We start from the raw sequence: 6297 nt of genomic DNA, 5'->3' as shown, positions 1-6297 counted from the left end.
AAGGGTTCCCTTTTCTCTATATTCTCACCAACACTTATCTTTTATATTTTTAATAGAAGCCATTCTAACAGGTGTGAAGTGATATATCACTGTGGTTTTAATTTACATTTTCCTGATGATTAGTTATGTTGAGTTTTTTATTTTTTTCATATACCTGTTGGCCATTTTTATATCTTCTTTTGAGAAATGTCTATTTGGGTCCTTCGCCCTACTTCCAATTTGGTTGTTTTCTTGCTATTGAATTCTTTAAGTTTCCTATAAATTTTGGATATAAACCCCTTATCAGATATATGGTTTGCAAATTTTTCTCCCAGTTTGTAGATTGCCACTTTACTCTTTTTTTTTTTTTTTTTTTTTTTTGAGACTGAGTCTGGCTCTGTCGCCCAGGCTGGAGTGCAGTGGCCGGATCTCAGCTCACTGCAAGCTCCGCCTCCCGGGTTTACGCCATTCTCCTGCCTCAGCCTCCTGAGTAGCTGGGACCACAGGCGCTCGCCACTTCGCCCAGCTAGTTTTTTGTATTTTTTTAGTAGAGATGGGGTTTCACCGTGTTAGCCAGGATGGTCTCGATCTCCTGACCTCGTGATCCGCCCGTCTCGGCCTCCCAAAGTGCTGGGATTACAGGCTTGAGCCACCGCGCCCGGCCTCACTTTACTCTTTTGATTGTTTCCTTTCTGCACAGAAGCTTTTTAGTTTGACGCAATCCCATTTGTCTATTTTTGCTTTTGTTGTCTATGCTTTTTGGGTAATATAAAAAAAATGCTAAAACCAGCATCAAGAAGCTTTTTCTCTGTTTTCTTCAAGTAGTTTTATGGGTCCAGACCTTAACCTTTATGTCTTTAATTCATTTTGACTTGGTTTTTGTATGTGATGAGATATAAGGGTCCAATTTCATTCTTCTGCATGTGGATATCCAGCTTTCCCAACACCACTTATTGAAGAGACTGTCTCTACCCCATTGTGTGTTCTTGGCACCTTTGTTGAAGATCAACTGACTGTAAATGTGAGGATTGATTTCTGAGCTATCTATTCTACTCCTTTGGTCTATTTGCCTGTTTTTATGCCAGTACTATGCTATTTTGATTATAATAGCTTTTTGGTATATTTTGGAATCAGGTAGTGTGACGCCTCTAGCTTTGCTCTTTTTGTTTGCAATTGCTTTGGGTATTTGGGGTTTTTTTTGTTTGTGTGGTTTTATATGAATTTTAGGATTTTTTTTTTCCTATTTCTTTGAAAAATATTATTTGAATTTTGCTGGAGATTGCATTGAATATGTAGGTTGCTTTGGGCACCAGGGACACTTTAACAGTATTAATTCTTCTGAATCACATATGTGGAATATTTGTCTTTTCTTCTATTTCTTTCATCAGTATTTTTATAGTTTTCAGTAGACAGAAATTTTACCTTGTTTCTTGAATGTATTTCTAAGTTTTTTAATGCTTTTGTAAATGGGGTTATTTTCTTATTTTTCAGGTATTTGTTGTTAATGTATGGAAACACTACTGATTTTTGTATGTTGATTTTGTATCCAGCAATTTTACCAAATTTTTAAATTTGTTCTAATCGTCTTTAGGTGTTCTGTATATAAGAGTGTATTATCTGCAAACCAAGAGAACTGAAGTTTTTGCTTTGCAATTTGGATGCCTTTTCTTTTTCTTTTTTCTTTCTGGTTTTTTTTTTTTTTTTTTTTTTTTTGCCTAATTGTTCTGGTGAGGACTTCCTATATTATATTGAATAGAATTAAGAGTGGGCATCCTTGTCTTGTTCCTGATCTTAGAGGAAAAGCTTTCAGCTTTTCTTTCTTCCTTCCTGCCTTTCTTTCTTTTTTTTTCTTTCTCTTTCTTTCTTTCTTTCTTTCTTTCTTTCTTTCTTTCTTTCTTTCTTTCTTTCTTTCTTCTTCTTTTCTTTCTCTTCTTCTTCCCTTCCTCCTCCTTCTCCTCCTCCTCCTTCTTCTTCTTCTTTTCTCTTCTCCCTCCCTCCCTCCCTCCCTTCCTTCCTTCCTTTCTTTCCTTCTTTCTTTTTTTGATGGAGTGTTGCTCTTGTTGCCAAGGCTGGAGTGCAATGGCATGGTCTTGGCTCACTGGAACCTCTGTCTCCTGAGTTCAAGTGATTCTCTTGCCTAGCCTTTCAAGTAGCTGGGATTACAGGCATGTACCATCATGCCTGGCTAATTTTGTATTTTTAGTAGAGATGGGGTTTCACCATGTTTGCCAGGCTGGTCTCAAACTCCTGACCTCAGGTGATCCACCCGCCTTGGCCTCCAAAAGTGCTGGAATTACAGGCGTGAGCCACTGCGCCTGGCCGCTTTCAGCTTTTCATGGTTAAGTACGATGTTAGCTGTGAAGACTAAAATCCTTAAGATATCATTGAAGTCTCTTAATAGCATTCTGCATTAATTAATTAATTACACACCTAAATGTAAAGTTTCAACTTTGACAAGTGGTACAACAAAATACAGTCACACGTGGACCATATATGTAGTGGTGGTTTCATAAGATGATAATGAAGCTGAAAAATTCCTGTAGTCTAGTGATAGCTTAGCTGTCATATTGTTATAGCACAATGCATTACATTTTTTTATGTTTAGAAATGTTTAGATACACAAATACCATTGTGTTACAACTGCCTACAGTATTCAGTGCAGTAACATGATGTACCGGTTCGTAGCCTAGGAGTCACACCATATACCATCTAGGTTTCCCTAAGGACACTCTGTGATATTCACACAATGACAAAAACTGCCTAATGATGCATTTTTCAGAAGGTACTCCTGTCCTTAAGCAATGCATGACTGTGTATTATGAGAGTCTGAAAGTCTATAACAGATCAGTTTGACCCAGCCACAGGTCTTCTGCATGTGCTGTTTCTTTACCAGTAAGGAATGTGTTTATTTTGTTCACTATTGGATCCTCAGTTAAAACATTTATTTTTATTTATTTATTTTTTTTAGCTAGATCAAGACTCTAGATTCTAGTTTGCCTCTAAGTTTAATGCATTGTGAAGAACAAGGAAATTAACACTGGTTAGTTATCATATATTATGCAAAAGTAAACTGCCAAAAGTTAAGAGAGTCCATGTCTAACCATTGAGTCACAGGCATCTTGTAAAAGAATAAGTACTACAACCTAAGTCACAATAACAAAAGTTTGTCAAGGAAAAAATCAATTCCATATTTCATCCACATCTTAGGCACTTGGAGTCAAATGTTAAAAATAAACACGCATACCAGACTTCCAATCAAAGTATTTGGATTGGCTCTTGTTTAAGACTTGTATGAGAGGCATTCCTTTATTCTGGGACTCACTGAACCTTTCATGGTCAAACATATCTAGTAAATACACTCTACACTTTGCTTTCTAACAGTCTGACACATTTTATGATGTCTCAGATGGTCAGTTTAAGTTGCTTTTTGTAACTGCCGCTATTTACATGCACAAAAATAAAAATACAGGCCAGCCATATTTTGCCTATTATGTAACGTAGACATATTTTTGCTCTTTACGTTAAAGAGTATATATACACACACATATACATATATACACATACATATATACACACACATACACACACACCTATAAATGTATCTGAAGAGATATATATATGTATATGTGTGTCTATATACATACATGTATATATCTCTCTCTGAAGACCTGTGATATGGAATGCAAGAGAGAATATTTAGAGAGCTGTAGACTGTATTAACTGAGTATAACCACAACATCTTAAAAAAGGAATATTTCCTCAGAAAACTCTGAAATCATAAAGGAAAGGATAACAACAACAACATTTACTTACTTAAGAAAATCTTTGTACAGTTTAAGCTTTCAGAAACTTGTATGCTTTTGGCTAGGCTCAGGATTATGTTTGGGAGGTTATTTTTGTTTTGTTTTCTTGGAACTTACTGTCTTTTCCTGGTTAGATCTTCTGGATATAGTTCTCAGACACTTCACAGAGAACTAGATGAACAGCCATGTTGAATATATAAGATATGAGGGAACAGATTTATCAGAACAGAGTTTCACAACAAGACAAAATATTTAAGAATCATAATACTTTACTTCATAGGTTAGTTGAACTTTTCTTTTATACATACAATTCCTAGTGAGAAAATATTGTAAAATATCCTAGTGAAGAAAAAATTTTATAAGTCAATAATTTTTGAGCAGAAAAATGGATTCCATTGCTACTCATTTTAATTTTAGTGTTTTCGACAGAAGGAGGCAAGAAAGAGTAGAAAATGAACTTTTCCCTGACAATTTAAAAATAGTTGATCATGAAACTGAATTGTAATTCATTTGAAATAACTGAATATAAAACTGGATTTTAAAATTCCCGAAAGGCCGGGCGCGGTGGCTCAAGCCTGTAATCCCAGCACTTTGGGAGGCCGAGACGGGCGGATCACAAGGTCAGGAGATCGAGACCATCCTGGCTAACCCAGTGAAACCCCGTCTCTACTAAAAAATACAAAAAACTAGCCGGGCGAGGTGGCGGGCGCCTGTAGTCCCAGCTACTTGGGAGGCTGAGGCAGGAGAATGGCGTGAACCTGGGAGGCGGAGCTTGCAGTGAGCTGAGATCCGGCCACTGCACTCCAGCCTGGGTGACAGAGCAAGACTCCGTCTCAAAAAAAAAAATAAATAAAAAAAAAAAAATAAAATTCCCGAATAACAAACATGTAACATGAAAAATCTTTAAATTTCAAGTTAGAGTACATCTGGAAACTCAACATGTAGAAGACAAATGCCTTTTTTTTTGTCCAGAAGTTATTTACTACCTTTTGTTTTAAAGAGCAGGAGAAGTCTCTAGAGACCTTTTCATTAGCCAATCAGGAAATTTGGACTTGAAGAGTTTAATAACAAGTCATAGATCACAAAACTAGTTATTGGCAGACTTTGAATTTGAACTCATGTCTCTTCACTATCATTTTGCCTCCTTGAGACAAGATTCTATCATGGGTAAGGATAATGTGTACACAAAGACATATATTCTTAAAACATATATTCTCTATTTCTTTTATGATTTTAAAAGTAATCATTATAAAAATATTCAAACAACAGCCAGTGCAGAAAGCAGAGTGAATTTGGGCCTTCCATTCCAGTCAAAGGATAAGCATTTCACATAGGTAAAAAGGAAGACAAGTCAGCTTAGTGTAGCTTAGAGCTTAAAGCTGAGAAAAGTCTAATTTTTTGAACTTATTCTTCCTTCCCATACCATAGGAAAGCATTCATTCAAAGTCTGTCATTACTGCAGGCCCAAATTTAGAAAGTTATGACTGTGATATTGCTACTCTTGAAGGAAGATATCTCACAGAGCAGTTTTGCAAAATGTTGTGAAATTGAGTGCTATGGAAACAGGACAGCACCCGATTCCCCTTTGGAACACATGAGGTAATCATTTGAATTATACCTTTGCAAAGGCATGTTAGAATGCATTTTTTTTAGATCGCTGTTTGAAACAGTGATTAACATGACCCTTTTGGGGAGATTGGATCTGCTTGTCAGCTGCGTGGAAACACAACAGGCTGTAAAAGAGGGTTTATTATCAACTAATATAACTGAAAAGGCATGGTACATGCAAAAAGAGGAAGATAGATTTTGTTCTCTCTTGGTGTGTCTCAGATATTTATTAATCGAGATGGTATTTGCAGTGGCAAATCCCATTTCCCCTTTCACATTCCCTCTGGCTGGCATATGATGATAGCATTAGAGCTGATGCCACTTGGCTGATCATGCATTGCTGATCACCATTCAAGGCAACCGGAAGAGACAAAAGAAAAAGCCTTATCAGTCCCCAGAGTACTAATGTGAGGAGAAAATTGCTCATTTGAAACGTTTTAAAATTTCATTTCATTTCTAAACAGTAACAAACTGTATTACTACTCTCTTTTATTTTTATATGTTGTCAGATGGGATGCAGGCCATTATTTATGAACCACTTGCAAAGCTGCTCCTCCCATCTCTCCACCTCCCCTCCCACTGCTAGCTTCCAGTTCCCATCCTAAGTACCACACTATCTTATTTAGTATTCTTCCCTTTGTTCTACTCTATGCTTCTAGGTTAAATATGACAGAATTATGTGAGATTAATCACATTTGTAACATCAGGTGCCACAAAAAAAGAAAAGAAACAAAAATCCTATTTATAAATAGCTTTTGCATTCTGTGGGTTCCTCGTGGTTTTACTAAACACTTTATTGCTTCATGTTTAGAATTCACTTGACTTCATTTAGAATTCATTGCTTTATATAATAAGGTGCTATATAAAAGATGCAATTAGACATTTTTCCCATTACTAGTTTCACTGT

This window comes from Papio anubis, chromosome X, assembly GCF_008728515.1.
Source record: "Papio anubis isolate 15944 chromosome X, Panubis1.0, whole genome shotgun sequence".
Taxonomy (NCBI): Eukaryota; Metazoa; Chordata; class Mammalia; order Primates; family Cercopithecidae; genus Papio; species Papio anubis.
Note: the sequence above shows the minus strand (reverse complement) of the source record.